Below are 25,855 nucleotides of genomic sequence, written 5' to 3' on the forward strand. Positions count from 1 at the left end.
CACATCAAAACTATGCCTCTGGCAGCACCGCTAAACTGTTCAGAAGGCGATTATCTGGCGTTAGCGGCGAATCTCGTCGTTCGGCGTTTATGTAAATCCAACAACATAAGCCATTATTGCCGGGGGCACACGAATGCCGGATGCAGCCCGATTTCTACAAGATATATGAGTAGCTCTGCTTTATAAAATAAAATAAAAATCATTTATTTCAGACAATTCAATCCATAGTTAGTTACAAACTTACAAATAGACTTAAATTACTATGTTAGTCCCTAAACTAAGATGTTGGGAGGTCCAGTGCCTAACTAATACACTATGCCATCTCCCTGCCACTACGGCCAGGAGACTGTGGGCCCGATTCGGATTTTGTAATAGACATCTATTAGATATCTTTTAGACATCGCCAAGATACGATAACGATATGTTTAAGATCTAACCTGTCAAATGTGACATTTGCGCGATTCTGGAGATACTCTTGAACGATTTCCACAAGATATGGCTTAGAGATCCAATTCACATCTAATAGATATCTAACTCTATCTAACGTAAAATTGACATTGGTTGCTCGAATTGCGCTGCAAAAGAGAACTAGTTGAAATCTAAACTATAACGTATCTAGAATGGATCTAGTACGTGTCCTCTCTTGTGAATATCTTGAAAGTTCGAATACGGCAGTGTGGCGGCTGTCGCGCACCCTGCGGAGCGTCGCAGCGCAGCACTTGTGCGGCGTCGGCGTCGCGTGGAAACTTATGTTTATATGGCAGTTTTTATATATTTCGTACTTCGCAGATGACCTGGTAATATTAGCATACAGTGCAACTGAGCTCAGTATATTACTACAAGAATTAAATACACAAAGTCAACAAGTAGGTTTAGAAATGAATGAAGAAAAAACTAAAGTTATGACCAACTCAAAAAAAGTGACTATACAGATAGAGAATACATCACTGAAATATGTTGACGAGTATATATACCTTGGAAAACAGGTATCTTTCACAGACTGCACAAACAAAGAAATAACAAGAAGAATTGGACAGACATGGAAGAAGTACTGGTCCATGAAGGATATATTTAAGAAGAAACTACCAATGAAACTTAAAAAACTAGCCTTCGACTCATGCATTCTACCCTGTCTTACATATGGCAGTCAAACATGGTCACTCACAGGAGATATCATCAAACGAATTCAAGTATGTCAACGGTCAATAGAGAGAAGTGTCCTTAACATAAAATTATCAAACAGAGTTAGAAACACAGAGATAAGAAGAAGAACAAGGTTTATAGATGCGGCAATACATATACTGAAACAAAAATACAATTGGGCAGGGCACATCGCCAGGATGAAAAACAACAGATGGACAAAAGTAGCAACAAATTGGAATCCAAAAATTGGTAAAAGAAAAAAGGGCAAACCAAAAACAAGATGGGAAAAAGACCTAATAGAAACAATAGGAAAAGACTGGAAAGAAAGGGCAATAGATAGACAAGAATGGAAGAGAATGTTGGACAAATACTTAAATATATTAGAAAAAGGCGATTCGGAAGAGGCCTAGGTCAAAAAGACCTTACGAACATGCATGTAGAAATATATATACACATATGATGGTTAAATGAAATGTTAACAGTTCGTATAAGAAAGGCTTTAATAATAATAATAAAACTAGCCTCTAACCTCCACACTTACTTAGCTTTGTTCAAGTAGAATATAAATTATAAACTGAAATAAGTTGATATCATACACTAAAGAAAAATATAAAGATAAATATATCGAATAGAAGTTCTTAATAGATATACCTACATAACATAAGGTACATTACATTGTACAATACATTTGCTACTAAACGCAAGTACCTGGCAAATGTATGAACTCACAATAAACACTAATCAATATGAAAACAGGTCCCAATATGAAGGCCAGCCACACTTGTCCGTATTCCACACTTACCCGTGTTCGCCAGTCACTTTTCATCCAAACTGACCTCCCAAATTTCAAGTTTCTATTTTCAACGGTTTAGGCTGTGTGTTCTCTTGTCTGTCAGAATATCTGATTATGATTTTTGATTACATCTAGAGGTTGTAGAATAAAATCTTTTCAAGCTAGCTATGTTCAAGCCGTTTTTCAGCAGACAATTGATATTCCGGTATCAGCACAAAAAATACATAAACCGCTACAAAATATTGATTTCATAGAAAGGGTTTCGAAGAATTTAAATGTCAAGAAAACGTTTTGTGATGACCAAATATTTTTGAACCTACTATATCGGGTCCCACATAAACGATATTGTTTATGTGGGACCCGATATAGTAGGTGCAATTATTAGGTACCGAAATTGTTGTTCGTTATGTTCATTATAATCACAATACAATTGGTTATGGTCTTTCAGAATCGATAACTCACATACTTTTACGACCTAAACTACTTTGAGGTACCTAGAATGAAAGACCTTAAAGTAAACAAAAGTATCTCATGTCTCATGCACATTCACGATTATTTTACCATTACTACATAATGAAAAAACAATTGAAAGCGCCTTACCAAGGGTTTTCTTGACGGAATTGAATAGTAAAGTTTATGAGACCTTATTACAATGCAGTAAGGTTCTAAAATGGTTACTTTAGACAAAGTGCAAACTCTAACCAAGGAGCTTTATACAAGCCACAACGGCCCGGCCTATATTGTTACCTCTTATTTATGCATTAACTTTACCAATTTAAGTGTCCAAGACGCATTCATAAATCCTTTAGGCATTGTTGGAAAAATCGCCTTTATTACAGCGATATTGGGGTGATATTAGTGTATATTGTTATGTAAATAGGGCGTTTATAGTGTAAATAGTAAGAGATTAGGCGAGTCACTGGGCCGCTTCATGTGGCGCGGGGGTCATTACGGGCCGGTTGCCTCTTGTTTAAATTAGAATATATTAAGGATATATTGCTATTTTTATTGCGAATAAAACGTGGGTAGATTAAGAATGAGACTGCTTAAGAATGAGCTTTGACAATGATTTCACTAGGTATTTATACTTTGATAATAATATTCTGACAGTCGAACCACGGATAGTTTTACTTACCCGTGGTGCAAGGGTGCAACCAGTTGGACATAGCGGTTGGACCACGGGTCGGGAGCGTAATTTGACAAGAATTTAATAGGAATTTTGTACAAAAGTTCATCACTCTTCAAACTACCGCGTAAAACAGTATAACACCATGGAGGAATTAGTCAAGTACATCAGTTTTCCTGCTAAATAATAAGTAGTACGGGGCGTATGGTAAAACGTTTAAGTTTTCCCAACGCTCGCTTAAAACTTGTTATAAGTGGGTTTTAACTATGTATGGAGTGAGCAATGCTTTTAGGTACTTATTTCTCACTGACTTAATATAAAAGAAATAGACACACAAAGCAGAACAAAAACGTCAAAAAATGTGGATCCCAATGACGTTTCGCACCATTTGCATTGATGATAAAAACGCTTACGTAAATTTTGAGTCAAGATAAATGTTTCGTACAGAAAAGAGCTTAATGTCGTAAGCATTAAGTGTCAAATTTGCAAACATAAGTACCAACACTGTTAAAAAATTTAGTCCGATGGCACTAAACGTAACGTATTTACGTCAAACAACGTCAAACGAGAATAATGAACGAATGGAGTCACTTTGGTACACTTTAATATGTATTACTGTACAGGAAAACCAATTGAAGTAATAAATAAAACAAATTTAATTTAATCGGGAGCTCAAATAAAATTAATTCGTGGTTCAAATTCAAACAAATCAAATTTTTAATTCGTAAGTATACGTCTTTAAATACTAATTTCCTTGAAATAAATTCTACTTATTAAATAACTGTGTATTTGAGATCTACATTTACTCATAGCACGGGGACATTTAGATACTGATTGGATTTTTTTTATAAAGTCTACCTATACTTTATAAAAAAAATCCTGTGGTTGTCATTGTGTTCCGACAGGTTTAGCATTTACAGTTAGTCGATATAAGCCCTTATTGGTGGTGTATATGTCGGAAACAGGGAAATGGGCCGAACACACAAGTGCCGTTTTGCCTTGTTTAAAACTGCATCACCCCTATCTCTTGCTATAATTAAATAGCAGTCCACTTTGCACGTCGCATAGGTTTTCTTGGAAATCTTGAATTTAAACATAATATTATTTCTTATGAATTCCATATAAAAATATAAAAAAATATTGACCTCACATCGACTCATTAGATTTTTGTTCCTTAACATCCCTTCTTTGGTACTAACAAATTAATTTATTCAAAACCATAAAATTACCACCAGATTACATAAATTATGTAATGCTATCCAAAGAACTAACCGAAAGAAATACATTCCATCCTTTTTCCTTGTTTTATCATTGTTATTTTTACATATTTTAACGGCACATTTCGTAATTGTTGACAACTTCACATTTGAGCGTTTCAAACAAGACTAAACGAAAAAGTAATGCATGATCTGTTTTGACATCACTTTTGTGGGGCCATTTTTGGCGGCTGATTGGGTATCCAGTTCTTTATACTATATCAATGTTATTTCTCTATGATGACATGACACGTCTACATACAGATAATATCAGGCGTGGCTCACTCCGCGATTTCGTCGCGTCGCTACAAGTACCTACAAGTACGTGCGGCCCACACCAATTTTGGTGTCTAGCCATAGTAGTTGCCGCGCACCGCTAAGGAACGGACGCCTGATCGCGCTTGCGCCACCTAGCGGTCATATCTGTCGTAATAGACGCGTTTTGCTAGAGAGTGAATCTTAGTACTATTATTTCTTCTGTGATAATATTAAAACCACTTACCTTGTTCAACAGTCAATAGTAATACAACTAATGGAAAATTTAAATAAGCAATACCTACCTAATCTACCTATTATTATTTTCGTGAAATAAACGAGTTATATTTTATTTCATTAATTTCGGTTCATTTGTTCAAAGAACTTGATAAGGTTTTACTTCCCTTTGTGTAAAGTTGAATGAAATATAAACTTTTCTCACACTTATTCCCTTCAAGCCATAAATTTACAGCCACAATTTAAATTAGAATGTAAACGGAACGAATTTTAAGTACCTATACCGTTTCTAGGTACCTAATAACTTCATGAACAGTAAGTGTAAACTTCATTCCATAGCGTAACGTGACGTACGCGGTGTCATTTTGTATGGGATTATGAGTTGCCAAAACGTCCCGCTTGGCGCGCTGTTCAAAATCCCATACAAAAAATAGACATAACGCAAACGCGAATGCTCCTCACGCTATCGAATGAAATTTACACTAGAGGTTAAGGTTATAGAGTATAGAATTAATCTTATAGAATGTCATGGGTTTTATATAGTACTTAGCGACCCGCCCCGGCTTCGCACGGGTTAACAAATTATACATAAACCTTCCTCTTGCATCACTCTATCTATTAAAAAAAACCGCATCAAAATCTGTTACGTAGTTTTAAAGATGTAAGCATACAGGCAGACAGACAGACAGACAGCGGGAAGCGACTTTGTTTTATACTATGTAGTGATTCAATACTAGCGCTGAATATTGTGCCGTGGAAAATATTACTTAACAGATAAAAAAAAATAGGATAGAACGATTTGTAGTTTCGTATCTTATGGTACGTTTTTATGAAAAGCTTTTCTTAAGTTAACAATCACATAATTTATAAAAACCTTTAAAACTAAAGCGCCCGTTAATTTTATGAACGCTAGGCGGGTCTTCTGTTCGCAAGCGCCTCTTTCGCTACATACGGTTTTTCCCCCCGCTACGCGAGGAGAAAATCTCACTTCCTGGCCAAGGCAAGACGTAAAACTTTAGACAAACCACGGGCGGTAATTCGTCAAGCCCCAGATCGCATATTTGCGATATAAACACCTGCGATCTAGAGCATTCACGAATTCACCTCCCTAGGTATGTAATGTACTATTAATGCAGTGAAAATAACCTTCTTACTATCAAGTATTGTTTCTTTCAGGCCTTGTCTTGGCGTGTCTTGAAGGCCGTAATGGCGTTCAGAAACAATACAATACAATACAAATCCTCTTTATTGCACAACCTCAGAATAAATGTACATGGAAACACAAATAATACATGAAGACAGAGGTAAACAACAGGCGGTCTTATCGCTAAAGAGCGATCTCTTCCAGACAACCTTTAGGTAGTCTAACTTAACTTTAGGTAGAAACTTAGGTAAGGTCAAGTGAGGTAAATGCAACTATGGGATTATTGCGTCTCTCCGTTCTTTCTCGAATACGATTTGTTGAAACGCCCTCTACTATGCAACGTTTCATTTCCAAGTAGAGGGCGTTTCGACCAATCGTATTCGAGAAAGAACGGAGAGACGCAATAATCCCATAGTTGCATTTGCCTTACTTGACCTTATACAACATTGATCTAAATCGATACAAATTTCCCCTCCAATCTCGGCTCACTGCACACCTTAGAAACACATCCGCACATACATACCTATACATCATAAGACCATTATCTCATTTATAATAACAGTGATCATGGCGCCCGTCCATAAATCAAGCAAAGATATTCGTCTGTAAATCTTTTCCGGGTCGCTCGGCACGCTGCCTCGCTGGCCATCGGCATGTGTGCATTTAGGTCAGCTTGTGATCATGCTTGACCAAGTAGAGACCAATATATAACTATATATATATGCTATATAACTGTTACATATTTGCTGCAACTTATTTTTCAAACGTGTTTTTTGATAAAAAGACACGTCAAGATAGCTTACCTTCTTTCTAATGCTAAATAACGAAGTATAGGGAACAGATCAAAATAATTTATTCAATTTTTTTCATTTGCGTTTTAAGTAGACATGCTACAGTATGCTATATAAATTAATAAGTATCTGGGAGACCGAGCTTTGCTCGGAAAACATATAAAAACTCAAAAATGCGCATTTTCCCAGAGATAAAACCTAGCTAGATCGATTTTTCGCCCCCGAAAACCCCCATATAGCAAATTTCATCGAAAAATCGTTAAGAGCCGTTCCCGAGATCCCCGAAATATATATATATTATACCTATAAATAAATAAATAGACAAGAATTGCTCGTTTAAAGGTATAAGATATACTGAAATATCTTTATATTTGTTTAAATTAAAGCTACATACATGCTTCTGGTGCAAGCCGACTTTGGTTGTCCTTTCATCATGCGTACAGTCAGCAGCAAAAGTTGCTAAGCGGGCGAGGTGTTCAAAATTACCTTGACACGCTCTTATTCTCATAAAAATAGAGTCGCGTTAAGATCATTTTGAACACCGGGCCCGCTTAGCAACTTGTGCTGCTGACTGTACAGACAGCAACACTCCTAACTGTGCATCGGTGGACCTTATTACAAAGGGCATAAGGTCCACCGATGTACAGTTAACAGTGCCGGCGATGGTACAGACGCCATTAAAGGCCCCAGGCGCAGTTTTATTACAGGGAGACAAAAATGAAGAAAATCCAATAGAAAAAAAATAAAATTCTCCTCATTAAATAAAAATTGTCTTCCATCCTTGGAACATGTAAGAAAGTTTTTGTGAAATTGCCTGGGGAGCTTGTGAAATGTTAATATTAATAACATGTTCGTAATAAGACCAACTGCCGTATTCGAACTTCAAGATATTTACAAGAGATGACACGTACTAGATCCATTCTAGATACGTTATAGTTTAGATTTCAACTAGTTCTCTATTGCAGCTCAATTCGGGCAACCAATGTCACTTTTACGTTAGATAGTGTTAGATATCTATTAGATGTGAATTGGATCTCTAAGTCATATCTTGTGAAAATCGTTCAAGAGTATCGCAGAATCGCGGAAATGTCAAATTTGACAGGTTAGATCTTAAACATATCGTTATCGTATCTTGGTGACGTCTAAAAGATATCTAGTAGATGTCTATTACAAAATCCGAATCGGGCCCATAAAAGGGCATATTTTGCTATTTGCTTCTAAGAAACAATGAAAAGAGTTTGAATCAAATTTCAGTGGGAGTTGATATCTGACGTGTAAAAGGTCCTCTGTGGCTACCACCAGTTTGGCACTGACATAAACGCAATCGAGAACGTAACTTACTTTCTATGCATCTCGCTCGTACTCGAAAATGAGTGCGAGCGAGATGTGTGGAAAGTAAATTACGTAAACGTTAGCGTGCACGTCAGTTTTGACATTGTCAGTGACTCATGGTACGGGTACGTACTTAAGAAACCTTTAGTGCTATTAAACACGAAATCATAATCTCTAAATAAACTTGGCTTTGTATTTGTACTGTCTAAGTTTATACCGATTAGGGGACGACCTCAACCCGAACTAGTCTGAAACTAGGCTCTATTTAGTATTTAAACCACGGATACCCGATTATTCCTAGACTCTATTGACTTGTAAAATAGCCTGAAGCTTACTGGCCAATTCGAACGAACATCAGAATGATATCTAAAAAATGTAATTTAGTGCATTTGCATCGTAATTGTCCGTACAAGTATTAGCGCGAGTGAGGGCTCATTTAGACGGTGCGAGACTCGCATGCGAGTTTCATTACATTACGTCATTTGATCGGTCGGCTGAATTGATGTAACTTCAATGGTCCGCAATGTAACTAAAATCGTATACGATTTCGTGCGCGAGTCCGACTCGCACTTGGCCGGTTTTTTGACCTTTAGCCGTATTCTGCGAAAAAAACCGCCTGACTTGCAGCCACCCTCTATTTAATAAATAAGGTGTATTCGTAGGTGTCGATTTTTCTCGCTCTCACAATAGGTCGGTAATTAAGGGGCCCACTGATTAACAGTCCACCGGACGATATCGGCCTGTCAGTTAGAACAATAAGTTGACAGCTCCGAACAACTGACAGGCCTATATCGTCCGGCGGACTGGTAATCAGGCCCCTTTAATAAAGGCGAGAGCGATAAGCCTCCTAAATAACCTCCTAATGACGTGCGGGGCTAGATTGACTAACGCGGCTAGGACTGTTAGTGTAAGTGTAAGGCCTGAGTGGACGCTCGAGTTGGGCGTGCAGCGGGGCGGGGCGTGCGGCGTGCATGTTAAACAAATGCAAGCGTATAGAAGCGGCCTTAGTGCACGCTGCTCAAATTACTCCTGACCCCGACGCCACGCTGCACGCCCCGCCGAACGCTCCGCTTCGAGCGTCTACTCAGGCCTTACACTTAGTAAAGTGTAGTATTAATGCCGAATTTAGAACTTCACTTTACTCGAATCTACTTTTTGAAACTATGAACCCTTAATTAGCCAACGTCATTCAGGACAAAACCTCGGGCTAGATCTCAAAAAAAGATCAAACTGATATCAATTAAGTATGTCAATATATTAATATAGGTAATTATAATTTACTTAATCACTACATAGTATAAAACAAAGTCGCTTCCCGCTGTCTGTCCCTTTGTATGGTTAGATCTATTTAAAGATCTAGCGTAGTGCAACGGATTTTGATGCGATTTTTTTAAATAAATAGAGTTATTCAAGAGGAAGATTTATGTGTAATTTCTTAACCAGTGTAAAGCCGAGGCGGGTCGCTGTATACATAATATTAATTTCATCCAAAAAAGAAAAAAAAATAAACAAGTTAAATCAACATCAGCTTAAATAGGATCGCTACGGCTCGTAGCGGATCACGTAAGCGTAGTCGTAGCACGAATGCTCGCTGCTACGAATTCCCCTCGTAGCACTAATAAATGCAACGCTACGACGCTACCTAACCCGTAGCACGAGTAATGTGCAGAGCAGGGATGTTGCGAATATCCGCATCCGCAACCGCGGAACTTCCGCATTATTTTCAACATCCGCATCCGCATAAAATCGATGCGGAGTTTAATGCGGATGCGGATGTGGAACAGGTCGGTACAGGAACGTCTTAGCATCGGCGTAAGTGCTAGACTGCTAGGTAATTTAGCCATTAGCCAAAAAAACCTATTAGAAATTAGCAGTCAAGCGTGAGTGGGACTTAATGTACGGAACCCTTGGAACGCGAGTCCGACTCGCACTTGGCCGGTTTTATGGAATAAAAATTACTAAAATGTATTATTTGACGTTTTTTATGTACCTATCTTGACATCGGCATCCGCATCCGCGGATGTAAGCCTTTAAAAATTCGCATCCGCAACATCCCTGGTGGAAAGTAGTAAAATTTACTCGTTAATCTGAGAATTATATAGTGTGCATTTAATTTCATGGATATATTAATTTAGAGATTTGGTATTAAATTTTGTGACTAATTTGGCTTTATGCGAGAACGTGAGGCCAATTCGAACTTACGAGCACATTCCGTTATCAAAATGATGTCAGTTTGCTATTCGCCTGTGCCTCTCGCTAGCGCCAATACATGTACGGAAAAGTACGGAGTGAAATGTACGCGCGAATTATAGAATTATGATATCGAAATTTAAGTTCGAATTAAACTAGATCATTTATTTACAAACAAGATACCTATATACAGTGGTATTACTAAAAGAAATACAATTGGTACAATGCCTCAAGGGCCTATTTTAGATTTAAGCTAGTTATTAAGGTTGAATTTGCCTTCGTAATAACTTACTGAGATTGAATCGAAATCAAATTAGTACTAGCTTTCCATTTTCATTTTATTAAGCAGTCTATACGTGAACCTGCAATGCACTAACATTTAAATTATATAGGGACCCTTAGCCACAGACTTTAACAAATACCATCATAGGTATGTATACATATATAATGCACCACATGTCACGCGTCAGCTAGCTGCACACATGCGATTAACGTAATACCGTAATACGATTGCCTGGGGTGTGCGCCAAGCCTAATTAATACAACCGCCGCCAACCCAAAATGAACCTTAGTTTAATAGCTACATGGTTGAAATTACTCTAACCGGGGAAGATTGGACGGCAAAATTTTTGTCGTACATTCATTTTTTAGTTTGAATGATTAACGATGGGTAGTGTCTCTTTTAACTGATGTTTTTTTAATGAACACCGTGCATGGGAGGTGTTTTAATAACCATTAGATGTGTTTTATACGTGTATGGTAAATTAACAAAAATTGGCACTGAAATGTGAGACTATTTACTATTGGACTCGTAGGCAAGGCACTATAATACCACTTTAAAATATAGTTTTTTTAGGGAATATTACGCAAAAGTCTGCGTAGGGGACGCCACTAGCTCATACTGAGGGTTTACGGCGAAACACGAACGTCGAAATTTCGTTATCTGCCTCTGTCACTCTTACATATTCGAGCGATAAAGAGGCAGATAACGAAATTTTGATTTTCGCTTTACTATATGGCACTTATTAGTAGGGTAATCCATAATTATTTAATTTAATATACTTACAACAAATCCTCACATTCAGTCTTAGCTCCAAACCGAAGCTCTGTAATTTTACGATTACTCCCCAAGGGATGAAAGCGGAGCGAAGTTACTTCCCGGCGTTACTGGCCATTACGTAAACATTGTTTAATGAAGACGACGCTTCTCTATACAAACGGGATCCCATTTTCCTCTACGCTGAAACAAATGTTTGCATAACAGTAACATAATATTTTGTTACTACTTAAATTAGGTACACAAAAATGGGACTTGCGAACTATGTATTACCTGTTACAACATCGGTTGTAGGATATTAAGAAAAAAATATTTCGTTAAGTTCAGTTATGTTTTGAATTACTCAATTCTTTATTCCTTATATAAGTATATAAAGTATATAAACACATATATAAGTTTACAGCTCTAGATATGCTGTTAACACTTATACTCAATGAGTTCGACTAATTATTTTTTACAGTGTAATGGATATTATTATATTACATTATTACGGAAAACATTTTTACACAATTTAAAGCTATATAATGAGGGGTCGTTTAACTTGTTTTTTTTATTATTATTAAAATGCGAACATGTTTTGACAAGTTTTCAACTCTTATAATTATTAAAAATCGATAAAAGCCAAACGAAACTGTAATATACATCAAATTGTGTAAAAATATTTTCCATACTGCCAATGTCCAGAGAGGAAAATGGGAGTACGTTTGTATGGGGAAGCAGTCGTCCACATTCCCCTTAATGCACAAGGATTTAATGGAGGCATAAACATAAAGCTGCATTAATACAAAGCGCTTTGATAAATTATTCAAGGTCGAGATGCGGATGCTGTAGATTAAAGGCTTACTCCTACATACGTAAATGTCCGTAAGACCATTGTACCGTGATGGACAAAGACGTAATAATAGTATAGTCTATTACAAGATAAAAAAAGCACTGAACTAATTGGAGAACACTGAAATAAGACATCAAAATAAGTAACACCATGCGGACTTATCGCTAAACAGCGATCTCCTTTCAGAAAAACGACTTTTAAGACACAATAACAGGATAATACATAGCTATAGCTCTGTCGCAGGGAAATGATCAAAACAGAGATTTGAACAAATCTCTAAGGGATATGATCAAATCACGCAGGATGTTAAAATGGCGAATCCATATCATCATTTCCCTGGAAAAATTCAGTCATTTGACCAAATCACTGACTCTGTTTAGTGAAAAGACAAAATCGGCCAATAAACGCGAAACCCTTTTTCATTTCACTAGATTTGTTTAGGGATTTGACAAAATTCCTAACCACGACAGTAAGTTGACAAAACGAATTCAAAAAGTCAACTAGTTTTATCATTTCGCTAAACAGGTTTAGTGAAATGATAAAGTCTCAACTGGAAGATGGTATTATGGTGATTTGATTAAATCTCTGAACGGTTTAGTGAAATGACGAAAGCAAGTACAGAATACAACAGTTTTCTCTCTACAGTTAAGCGATTATTAAGTGATTTTTTTTTTAAATATCGGCTGAAAAAATGATTGAGACTTCTCTGCACAAATTCAAAGAGTTGCTAATCAAATCAAGCGTGTTGGTGGACGTCCCTAGGTAGACAGAGGTCCATTAGATGGAAGTAATGTACCGGGGATTATTTTAAATATTAAAAATAATCTGTACCAAATCGGTAAATCTGTCGGCATCATAAAAGACTGGCTGCCTAGAAACGCACTTCAGCCAACCACAACGTCATTCACTGCAGCAGTCCCCTCTACGAAGTACAGTCTACGTGAAATTGCAGCTAAGTTATCTGTATTTGGAGGTCAGGGGTTCAAGAAGTGTTCCTGTGAAAAGTCCAAAGTACAATGCAAAACAAATCGTCGGGTGACAAGTAAAAGTCACTAACTAACATCATTGAAATTATTGGACAATAAACCATGTTACAACTGTTACAAGTGTAATACTCGTAAAGTGCATTGTTACTTTAATTTTTTGATAGTACTTAGTGACTTTAACTTGTCACCCGACGAAATAGATGTGCATGTAAAAAAAATGCCATATGTGTAACTCAAGATGCCACAAATCTACACATGTTTTAACAAATAATTGGCTACTTTCATACTAGTCAAATCAGCTACATTTTTAGAACTGTCAAAACGAGAGATTTGATCAAATCGCTTAACTGTAGAGAGTAAACTGTTGTATTCTGTACTTGCTTTCGTCATTTCACTAAACCATTCAGAGATTTAATCAAATCACCATATACCATCTTCCAGTTGAGACTTTATCATTTCACTAAACCTGTTTAGCGAAATGATAAAACTAGTTGACTTTTTGAGTTCGTTTCGTCAACTTACTGTCGTGGTTAGGGATTTTGTCAAATCCCTAAACAAATCTAGTGAAATGAAAAAGCGTTTCGCGTTTCTTGGCCGATTTTGTCTTTTCACTAAACAGAGTCAGTGATTTGGTCAAATGACTGAATTTTTCTAGGGAAATGATGATATGGATTCGCCATTTTAACATCCTGCGTGATTTGATCATATCCCTTAGATATTTGTTCAAATCTCTGTTTTGATCATTTCCCTGCGACAGCTCTACCTATAATTTATTATTGAAACGTTCCATCAAAAATGTATTAAACAGTTGTACAGTCAAGTGTAAAAATATGCGTGTAGACTTACTCAAAAATATGTCCCATAGTTCCTAATTCGCTGACAAAAGAGCTATAGGACATATTTTTGAGATGATTTGTGTACCCATATTTTTACACTCTCTCTCTTTTTCCTTTGTTTTAACGGAAGCGAAGGAGGTATGTCAGGATCGTAGCAAATGGAAATCCGTGGTCGCTGCCTACCCCTCCGGGAAATAGGCGTGTTTATATGTATGTGTACATACGTATATTTTTACAGTTGACTACTCGTTGGCAGGGATGCCATCACGGGGCAAATTGCGAGGCAATGAGGAAATTGCCCCTTGACGAGGTTTGCGAGGAAATTGTCCTTGCCCCACGCACGCACATTACCTACTGGGCTTACTTGATAGACAGTCATGTGGCTTTCCACAGAGAAGGGTCCTTATGCTTCGTCACAGAATAAATAATAGTACTAGGTACAGAAGATTCACTCTCTAACAAAACGCGTCTATTACGACAGATATGACCGCTAGGTGGCGCAAGCGCGAGCAGGCGTCCGTTCCGTAGCGGTGCGCGGCAACTACTATGGCTAGACACCAAAATTGGTGTGGGCCGCATGCACTTGTAGGTAGTTGTAGCGCCGCGACGAAATCGTGGAGTGAGCCACGCCTGGCTTCGTCTGCAATCAGGACCTTTTTATCAGAATTTCTATTGGAATTTCGGATGAAAACGTCCTTATGCACTTGAAGCACAAGGACCCTTCTTTTACGGAAAGCCACATATGCTTGTAGGTAGATAAGCGTCCATAGAACAGAATTATTTTTAGACAGTTAATTAAATGTTTGTAATACGGCTTATAAAGAAAAGGAAAGCCTAATTAGGCTAATTAGCTCAGGATACTAATTAGGCGATTAATTAATTATGAAGTTAATTATTTATTTTGTACCTAATAATGTCCTAACAATTACAATTAAAATTAACTTGACACGCTCTTATTCTCTTAATAATAAAGTCGCGTCAAGATCATTTTGAACACCTCGCCCGCTTAGCAACTATTGCTGCTGACTGTATCTACGTAGGTTGATAACTAAATGTTATTCCAACTGAATTAGAAGTCTTCGCTTATTACATATACCAATTTAGGCTTTAGCACTCTTTAAATAACTATTAATATTAATTAAACTTCAAAATAACAACAATTTTAACATGTAACGATCAATTAACATAACACGATATCGCAATGCAGATCGCATCAACTGTCAACCGCTCGCGATACGCGGGTCCCGACCTAATTTAACTTGGATAGTTGGGGTAATTATCACCCCCTCCCCTTCGCACCCTCACCACAGCTGATAAGACGGAACACGACGCTTTATCAGGGGTTACTGCTCACATAAAGATTAGCTCGGTTGATGTATTAGGATTAGCGGAGTTTATGTTTTAAAGTGTGGAGGCGTGAATTAATTACTTGACATACTTTTTTCTGTGTTTGGAAAAAGTTTTATATCTTTTTTTTTAAGGATCTGATTTTAGCAGTGTATTTAAATGAGTAGATACGTGTATGAATGAATTAAGGTATTTAAAGCCCGAGGTACCTATACCTACAGTCAAGTGAAAAATATGGGTGCATGTATATAAGTTCTCAAAAATTTAATATGTCCCATAGTTCTAAATTCGCTGATATAAGAGCTTTGGGACATATTTTGAGTACCTATGATGTGCACCCATATTTTTACTCTTACAAAATGTTCTAGTGACTTCCAAATCTATGTTCTGTACTAAAGAGCAGTTGGTATTCGGGTGTTTTACGAGAAAGCATGAAGCCACGTAAATATATGTAGGTACATATTAAGATTTATACGATAACGAAATAGCCTTATAAGAAGTTATAAGGGATAAGTTTGCCTTAGTACCTCAATTTTTGTAAATATAATTGTGAACCTAAAACTACTACTTAAAAAAGGAAAACTAAAAATCTATATCTAAAGAGGGCCCCTGGGGCATAGTACCAAAGATACTGGCAGCATTTCCTCGCTGAATTGCAACGCTTATTCGTTGAGCGAGGAAGCTGCCAGCTCTTTTGTCCCCAGTGACCTCAACCAGCCGTTTGGCCAAATATGTAAATAGATTTTGAGCTCCCGGACCCCACGGACCGAGGGTCTCAACACCGAAAGGAATAAAGTTGTAATTGGCGTCGAGACCCCCGTATTTCCGCCTCTTGAGGGTCTCGGCAGCTTCGGCAGCAGCACCCGCTTTCTTGGTAGTACCGTGAAGGTGAGACGGTGCCAGTGTGTCCACGCAGGTCGCGTCCCACACCAACACTCGTCCCATCCTCCACGGAATCAGCGACATACCATCAGGTCTCTTGCCATCGTCCCGAGCTATACCGGCCGGCTCGAGTATCGCAGGCACGTTGACGGTGACAAGAGACCGGCGGATAATGTCATTGAGCGCGGCGTGACGAGACAATCGCCCCGCGCTTCGCTGGCAAGACAGACCATGACGCCCCATCTGATCCACATCACTCCCACAGTGGCATATATGCGGCGCACAGATTGGAACCCCCAGGCGTAGACCAACTGCCACACGGAGGGTGTTTCCGTCTAGATGAGTGCCAGTATTGGGTGAGGGATATGCGTTGAGCCAGTGGCCAGCGTCCCTACAACCAACTGCGATCAAACGAGCGCGTTCAGCTCCTTCGCTGTTATCTAAACATGTGGTATACGTTAATTTCGATAAAGCATCATCCCAGCTCCTCTGTGATTTTAGATTATATGGAGGGTCAATTCCCGGGCATGCAGACAGCCAGGCATTTCTAGCATCGCCCAAGCCTGTGATCTCATAGTTTGTGGGTAAAACCCTTAGGATTTTTCCTACAAGATCAGCAGAGCTATGGACGGACGATAGAAATGCCGGCAGTGAAACGCTAGAGATTTTGCGTAAGCCCAGCCCGCCGTACCGAACGGGTAGAGACGCTTGTAACCACGATTGATCGGATAGCTTTATATTAAGAATACGCTCTAAGGTAGTCCGGACCATGAAGTCTATAGGTAGCAGCAAATTTACATGTTTCCAGAAAGGGCTGCAGCGAAGCACATACATTAACTGGGGAACAAAAAGACAAAATTTAAGAATGGTGAGGGCTGAATGGGGGCTGATTTCTAGAAGACGGTCGGCGTAATTTTGAAATTTGGAAACGGTGTTACTGATAAATGTTGGAAAATAAACGTCAAAAATTGGAGTCCCCAGGAGGCTAAGGGAATCTCTTGTAACAGTGGTAACATTAGGTGTTATAGTATTGAATTTCTCTGTAACGTCCGAGTGGTTTAGTGACGGATCGTGAATATATAGTTCACATTTATTACAGTTCAGGTCTAGACCTATGGACTCGAACTTGGACTTGAGAACGGAGAGATCCGAAAGGACTGTTTCCAAGTTGCCTCCTAATGTTCCATCGTCCAGGTACCAGACATTGAAATCAGAAGATAAATTTTGAATGATGGGGTTGATAGCTAAACAAATGATAGCCGGCCCCAAGGGATCACCCTGCTGGCATCCTACTTCCGAAGAAATTTCATGACTGCGGTACATTAATTTGGAAGGATCAGCGTAACAATGAAGGAGGTAATTATAAAGCTCTGGGGTGTTATTCCTGATTTCCGCCAGCAGGGTGTCTCTATTCACAGAGTTAAATGCGTTTTTGATGTCAATCTTTAATAAAACTTGGCATTGGTCGTTGCTGAGGTATGTGCGAAGCGCGTGAACAGCCGCCTCGCAACCACCTTTTGTACCACAACCTAATTGTACTGGTTCGAACCTATGCTGCAATTTTGAGATAATGTGCCGAACAGAAATTTTTGATGCCAAACGCCTAAACGTCGATCCAACTGCGATCGGTCTCACGCCACCGTCCTTTTTTGTTAAAGCAATTAAATTGGCTCCGTAGAGAATAGGGACAATATCTGCATGTACACGGCCACTCAACATAAGATTTACCATGTTAGTTAAAGATATAATGAGTTTTCTGCCGGCATCACCAACACCGTGTGCTATGAGATCTTTAAGGTGTTGTGGTGAAATTCCATCAAGACCTCCAGCTGAGCCGGTTTTGAAATTATAAATTGCATCAACTATATCCTTATCTTCGACTTGGAGGCATTCTTCGATCGCAGTTGGTGGATCCAGGAAAAACGGAACAGTGGAGGCTGAGGGATGCTTTGAACGCAAGGCTGTAAGGGTTTCGGTAGAATCTGGAGATAATATGTCACTGGAAAACAAAATACGAGCAGCGCCTTTCAAGTCTCCGTCAGTAATCTTATTTTCTACCGTTTTTGCTAGGTTGAAGGCAGAAAACTTGTGACCTACTCGAGCTGTTTTGTCAAAAGGCAAATCTAAAGGCTTTATACAGTTATTTTTGATTTTTTGAGTTAAGGATAGCTTTTTGTCCTCAGAAGTGACATGTAAAGTGTTGTAAACAAAAGTAAGGAGATTGCTCCATGTATCCATGTCGTTTACCGTCACGCATTGGTCAATTAAATAGGACAGGCGAGTGGCAACGCATATCCTAGCGCCGCTAGGAATTCTTTTTGTAACTGGAAAGCTATTTTTGAGGTAACTAAGGTAGAGATGCAGACTTGGACGTGGCGGGGCTTCATTAGAGAGCGATGGACTCGAACTCGAAGCTGGAGCAGCATTTTGTGATAAACAGATTCTGTGTGTTTTGGAAAAATGGATATTGAGACCGCGGGAACTTTGAAAAGATTTGTGACATAAATGGCAAGGGAAATTTGTCGAAACGGCCGGTTGACTTAAAGTAGGCATATACAAGATGTTAGATAGACTTAGTATAAAACTTACAATAATATAAGGGATATAAAAAATGTAGTAATAAGTAAATTAGGTAATGCGACGCTCTTCCTCTGACCACCGAAAAGCTTTGGCGGTGTGGTAAGTTTATCGTTTGTTTACTTGCTGTAGGCTTCTTTGAGGCAGGGCCTGCCGGGCTTCGTGTGAAGATTAGTGGTTTTTGTGAGACAGCGGGTATAGTTTTACACAAAGCGCTAGAACTCAACTTCACGAAACAACCACCATCTAATAATTATTTAAATGTGTCTAGTTTTTTTGTAAATATTATTCTTGCTTGACAACCATTTGTCACAGTCATAGCCGCTAAATTTCGCAAGGCCGTATCATGAGTACTCGGGCTGCGGTCTCACTGGTTTCAGCACGGAGGTTTTGATGTTCGTTTTCTTCTGCTATACAGCTTTGGTTAAGCAGGGTATTACGTGAAAAATTGGAAATAAAAATAAATATCTCGGAGAAATCTTTCGGACCGTGTTTGACATAGATGGCTCCGCTGAACAAAGCAGGCATCGCAGTCGCAGGTCCAGAGTATTCTGAAATTCTATTTTGTAGGTAGTTTTAATTTTATTTAGGTTACTTTATATTGTGAACCTGTGTTGTGTACAATAAGATGATTACTACTACTATATATTTTTAAAGCGTCATCTCTGCCAGTATACTCTTTCTATTCTGGATACGAGTATAAAGTAAGTATAATACGTGTAAAAAGGTATTATTAGCATATATCACGTCGCTAGAAAACTCATAAACACTCGTACCAGCGTCGATATCTATATACACATTATTATACATACATTAGTACATACATCGGTAACTCTACGGATGTGTGATACATAACTCACACCTCGGGTGTACTTAATATTCTACTCCTTCGTATTAAGCGCCCGCGTTTGTTTGTATGGATTTCCTTTATAGCAAATAAAGGATTGTTTACGAAAACAGAAATAACTACCCTCGTTATTGTACCAATACACGTGAGTACCTACCAATCGACCTTTGTTTTGGAAACATTAATCATTTTCAGTCGTATTTACATACGTTTACATTCACTGCCAACGACCCGCTAGGCGAGTTTTCTATTCGTAAGCGCTTTTCGCTACAAACTACTTGACTTAAAATACGCGAGTACCCGATTAAATATATATTTAATTTATCCTCGATGATGTTAATTCGATTAGATAAAATTCAGCGGTCGGCAACCCGCGGCCCGTGAACCTGTCACTTGCGGCCCGCGAGCCTCCCTGGCTATTTTGTATGTAATATTGACAAACGACAATATTATATACAAAATAGAAAAATAATAGGAATTACTTAAGCTAAACGCTTTTTTTTAAATAGCTATTTTAACAATAGACTCATAGATATGAATTGCGTTAAATGCACTTTCTCATTGTCATATATTGAAACAATTGAGGGGATGTCGGATTGCCGACCGCTGAGATAAATCATCACGTTTTCATCCGTATGTTTTTCGACCCGTATGACCGGTACCGGTCGCTTTAAGGATGACTCACATTAGACCGGGCTGGAGCTTCCGGCGCATACTTTCCTATGACAATGACAGGTGCTCACATAATGCTTTCCATAGAAAACGAAGCTCCGGAAGCTCCGGCCCGGACACGGCCCGGTCTAACGTGAGTCATCCTTTTAATGTGCAGTAGGTAGAGCTAGCAGATTTGACAAATTGTAACGCTTTTTATACAATACGGTTGCCAAAAATTAAGGCTTTTCTTTAGTAACATCAGCGATTCGAAAGTTTCGAAACCTGATTTCTTGGGTTCCACTTGATAGAAAAAAACACACACATAGCTAAATGGACCTTAAAAATTGTTACAAGTTTTCACAAAAGCTAAAAACATGAAGAAACTTACAAAAAATTAAAACTTAAAAATATGATATCTGCGATCCCGGGCACGCACAGCCACGCTTATGCTCAGTGAGGGTGAGAGACGAACCCGTACCCACGGGGCCTTAAAATCCCATCTCAACTATTCGTACACGCGTGCCCTATCCGTGCACGATTACTCATAAAGCCATCGGCCCCGTCACCTGGTCCCGGGCGAGTACCCGATAAATCCCGATAATTTACCGTTTCTTTGTCTCTGCCCCCCATAAATCTGGGACATCCCTGTTGGTGACGTCACTGTACAGTCGACTACAAAGAGATGTATCCACTTTTTCACCTTACTGCCTTGTAATAAGGTGAAAAAGTGGATACATCTCTTTGTAGTCGACCCTACCCGGTTATTTATGTGGCTGCTTTCTAACTGTGGATTAAGTTTTTATTGTCTTTTCATTGCCATAGGCTGTGATTAATTGTTTAGCCACGGGAAAATATCTTTGTAGTGTTTGCGCTAACAATCTAATGAAGAATTATGTGAACGAATCGTGTGTAAATCGAAAAGATTAGCACGATGAGGATCTACGGCCCTTTTCGGACAATGCTCATAAGATTATCTTAACAGTTTAACGCTTAACCCCGAGTGAATGGGATGGTTCAAGTGGCCCTAACAGGCTTGTAAAAAACCCGAACATTAGCTAACAAAAACTTGTTTTGCAGCCTTATATCCCGCGGCTACTGATGTTTCCCAATGTTTGCTTTCCAATGCTTTTATCTCGTTTCTATTATGTTTCAACCTTGACAGAACACAATACATTATTTACTCCGCAAACAGAAATAAGAGCACCGAGTTGAAATCGTAACTGACATAAGATATTACTTTCCGATTGAAATACATTTTAGCTTGACTTTTCAGGATTTCATCAAAGAGAATTAAATCACTTCATTATCCAAACTTCACTTCAACATTTATTAGCTTTATTAAATTCTAGCAAGCGCTGGTGGCCTAGCGATAAAACGCGTGAGGTTTTCGGGACTTATGTACGAAATAGGTGTCAGTTTATATTTGTGAAGGCGCTTTTCGGTGAAGGAAAACATAGTGAGGAAACCGGACTAATCTCGATAAGGGCCTAGTTTAAGTTGCTGCAGGGCTCTGGGTTGGAAGGTCAGATGGCAGTCGCTTATGTAAGGACTAGTGGAGCTAAGGCTCCCACGAGCCGTGGTAAAAAGCCGGAATAACGCAAGGAAGATTTAGATTAAATTCTAGCAATTTAAAGTTTCTACAATATCGGTTTCCTTCGGCTCGGCTATTTCGGCTAACACCTTTTATTTTAAATTTCGACTATATATAGAAATTCAGTGATAGTGAAATGAACCATTTACCAAATAAATTCGGTATTCGTGGGCTTATCCGTTGTCAGTATGTTTAAATAAGCCACGCCGAGGCTTTAAGCTCTTTTAGGCCGAACATTTTTAATCTGGCAGTCGACCTCGAAACTCAGCTTTTGTGGCAGATTCTAGGCTTTAGTCGGCTATAATTATTATGATATAGACAGATTTAGATAATTATTTATATTCGCTATTTGCTATTTGCCCTATTCGCTATTTGCAAATAAAATGGATACCTATCTATTTCTTATTTAATTACACAAACGGGTCTATCGTGATTCATTGTTTTTACCTTAAATTCCAAATGAAACTACATATATCGCGGTAGACCCAAGCCCGTACGATGAGTCATTGACAGTGTCAAAACTGACATTACCCTTTCGAGAACGTAATTTTCTTTCTATACTTCTCGCTTGCCCTAATAGGCGAGTACGACCGAGATGCATAGAAAGTAAATTACGTTCTCGATGGCGTTTATGTCAGTGTGAAACTGGTGGTAATGGTACCGTTTTTGTAATTAAATATGTGTAAAAAACGCGAGAGTTTAAAGTGTTATATCTATTTCTTGCTAAAATTATCATCTTAATATTTTACTTTGGAAAGTTGGGCACCACGACCGACCAATTCTTTTACTTTCTCTTTTACCAAATAGGTAATTTTGTATTTGTTTTTAAGTTTAGAGGCAGGCTGTTGACGAAACCTATTGTGGATGTATGAATACTTCGTAGTTACGGCGCATATTTTGAAGAAGCGTGTTGCAAATGTTTTTTGTTTGATTATATTGATCTGTCTCGGTAATACTTGTGTAATTTATTATTTAATATAATTATTTAAATAGTTGTTCGCATAGTAAAAGATACTTTAAGATTTTATACGTATTTCATAAAATAGTAGGCAAGTAATGTCATAATCATAATCGTAATTGCCTCAACTCATTTACATTATGCTCTGTTTAATATGTAAAAGAACAACGTTTAATTATTCGTTCAATTATTTCACATCTTCCTTAAATCCAATTGTAATGCGAACAAAAAACGAACTTCATTTGAACTAGGATCTCTTTTAAAAACCCAACTCGGTATTCGCCGGGTAATCTCTATTTTACCGAATTAGCATATTGGGAACGAGACCTAGAATGGCTAGAATATTGCAAAATAAAAAAGGGAAATGTATGGAAATCATGCGCTTATTATACGAGACTGGTTCTCTTCACAATTGTTTAAATTGGAATAAAAAAGGCAATCGAGAATATTCTGTTCCAATAGTAGGTTATACTCTCTTAATAAAGATAACTAGGTTTTTACTATGTCTAGCGATTTCTAAACTTCGTTCCGTAAACTGACCCATTTTAGTTTAATATGGTCCAATAGTACATTGTGCAACGAGGGGGGTAAGTAAAATGTTGCTAACAAGGTCTATATATTCACGACAGCCGTAGGAGATTATTTATCCAAGCTATTTTTAATATAATTGGCTTCAAATATTACTCAATAATGTTTATTATCGGGAAACGAATTCCTTTAGTAAATTCCTTGTGTACTAAAGCAGTGTAATATATAACTAAACTATGACTTGGCGGTTTTCTCGTCCTTGGCATTGTGTGATTCCATTTGATCAGATCGGACTGCGATACGAGTCCCATCCGCATTACAAAATGCTAAAACTCCTTCAATATTCTGGCCCTTTAGGGACTGACCTCAAAAGGACTTAAATTACATGTAGTTACAAGTCCGATACACCCTTTTTAAATTCCTTTTTAAGGATGCCTCTCGTAATTGAGTAGTAGGTCTATCATTTTGCCCGGTTGGAGGGATACAAACCGACTGTCGGATCAAGGATAGGTCTCGGTTAAACAGAGTAAATGAGGTCTAGGCTTCTCTGTTGAATTTAACTGCTTTAGATATTGTCATTTATTTGTTAAATTATATGTCAAGGTCATCATAAAAAAATAATAGTATTGCCATGTCGAATTGACGTTTTTAACCAGTTTGACATAGAATTGCCTTATCAAAATCGAATAACACCCTAGATTAGAAGATGCAAAAATTTTACTTATGCTACAGCATTAGTTTTAAGCTATAATATATAATACCTAGCTACGGTCAAGGCATTTAATTTGAGTACCATTTCATACCTTGTCACAATGACATATAGTATGAGGTCCTAGGGAATTTCATATTGATTGTCACTGTGACAAGAAACGAAATAGTACGGAAATTAAATTCTTTGACTGTACTTATCATCACTACAATCTAAACCAAAGTCGCTTCCCGCTGTCTGTCCATATGTATGCTTAGATCTTTGAAACTACGCAACGGATTGTGATGCGGGTTTCTTTTTTAATAGATAGAGTGATTCAAGAGGAAGGTTTATGTATAATTTGTTAACCCGTGCGAAGCCGGGGCGAGTCGCTAGTTATAAATAAAATAACCTCACAGCAGATAACCTGCAAACACTTATATATAGAAATGTAAAAAATCGCACCCCTCTCATAACTGCATCTCATGGTCCCCCTACAACCGGCATCCTATTTCTACCGGCGAGGGGGACTGAAACCTATTTTGCCTAAAATTAGGACCTCATAAGACATTTGACGCGACGCGATTCAATTCCGGGGTGAATTTGATATTTAGGGAAGGGTCGATGCCTTGAGGTCATTGACTTACGATTTAATGTAATGTATTATCACTACATAGTATAAAACAAAGTCGCTTCCCGCTGTCTGTCTGTCCCTATGGGCCCGATTCGGATTTTGAAATAGACATCTACTAGATATCTTTTAGACATCACCAAGACACGATAACGATATGTTTAAGATCTAACCTGTCAAATTTGACATTTCTGCGATTCTGGAGATACTCTTGAACGATTTCCACAAGATATGACTTAGAGATCCAATTCACATCTAATAGATATCTAACACTATCTAACGAAAAAGTGACATTGGTTGCCCGAATTGAGCTGCAAAAGAGAACTAGTTGAAATCTAAATTATAACGTATCTAGAATGGATCTAGTACGTGTCGTCTCTTGTGAATATCTTGAAGTTCGAATACGGCAGTATGTATGCTTAGATCTTTAAAACTACGCAACGGATTTTGATGCGGTTTTTTTAAATAGAGTGATTCAAGAGGAAGGTTTATGTATTTGTTAACCCGTGCGAAGCCGGGGCGGGTCGATAGTAATCTATTAATATATATGTATTGTACATACAAGTAGAACCACTTAAGAAGATTCTTAAGGAACACGCCAAAAATACGCCTTTATAGCGGAAAAGCGGGTTAACCGTGATAAAATGAATGAAAACACATTGCAAAATGGCATTTTACACGGGAAATCATATATAACGTGGTCGTATTAAGCGGGTCTTACGGTATATATATATATAGGTGTTTTCATAATAAGAGTCTTCAAAGATTGTAGGTAGACGTGCACGTGAGGTGGTGTATTATTTTTGGGAAAAGAAAATGGTGTTGAAAATGTTTGACAAATGCTGTGTCACATTTATTTCTCGGGCGCAGACTAAAATACCTAGGTACATTATACCTTCAAGTAATCCGCCGAAGTTAAACAATGTAAACAATTTTACATAAAGTAAAAGCAGGAAAATTACTTCCGTTTCATTATGCGACAATTCCACTTCGACCTGTATCGAAATTGTTCTCTGTTCGCCATTTTGTTCAATCGCTGTATTTATTGGAGTGTTTCTCCACGGTCGCCCCACTTTGAGAATTTAATGCGTTAGCACACTTTCTTTGAGTTGTGTTTAGAGACTAGCAAAGAATAAAGACTGTAGAATTGTAGATCCTAATAATTGGTGTTGAT

The 25,855-nt window shown here is 38.1% G+C and overlaps 1 protein-coding gene across 2 annotated transcripts in view; it reads left to right on the top strand.

Moving 5' to 3' along the window:
- LOC134651432 (max dimerization protein 1-like) overlaps positions 1-25,855 on the top strand; it is a 436,769-nt gene that overhangs the window by 403,399 nt on the left and 7,515 nt on the right. The gene's annotated exons all lie outside the window — the stretch shown is intronic.

The sequence above is a fragment of the Cydia amplana genome, chromosome 10 (assembly GCF_948474715.1).
Source record: "Cydia amplana chromosome 10, ilCydAmpl1.1, whole genome shotgun sequence".
In the NCBI taxonomy this organism is placed as follows: Eukaryota; Metazoa; Arthropoda; class Insecta; order Lepidoptera; family Tortricidae; genus Cydia; species Cydia amplana.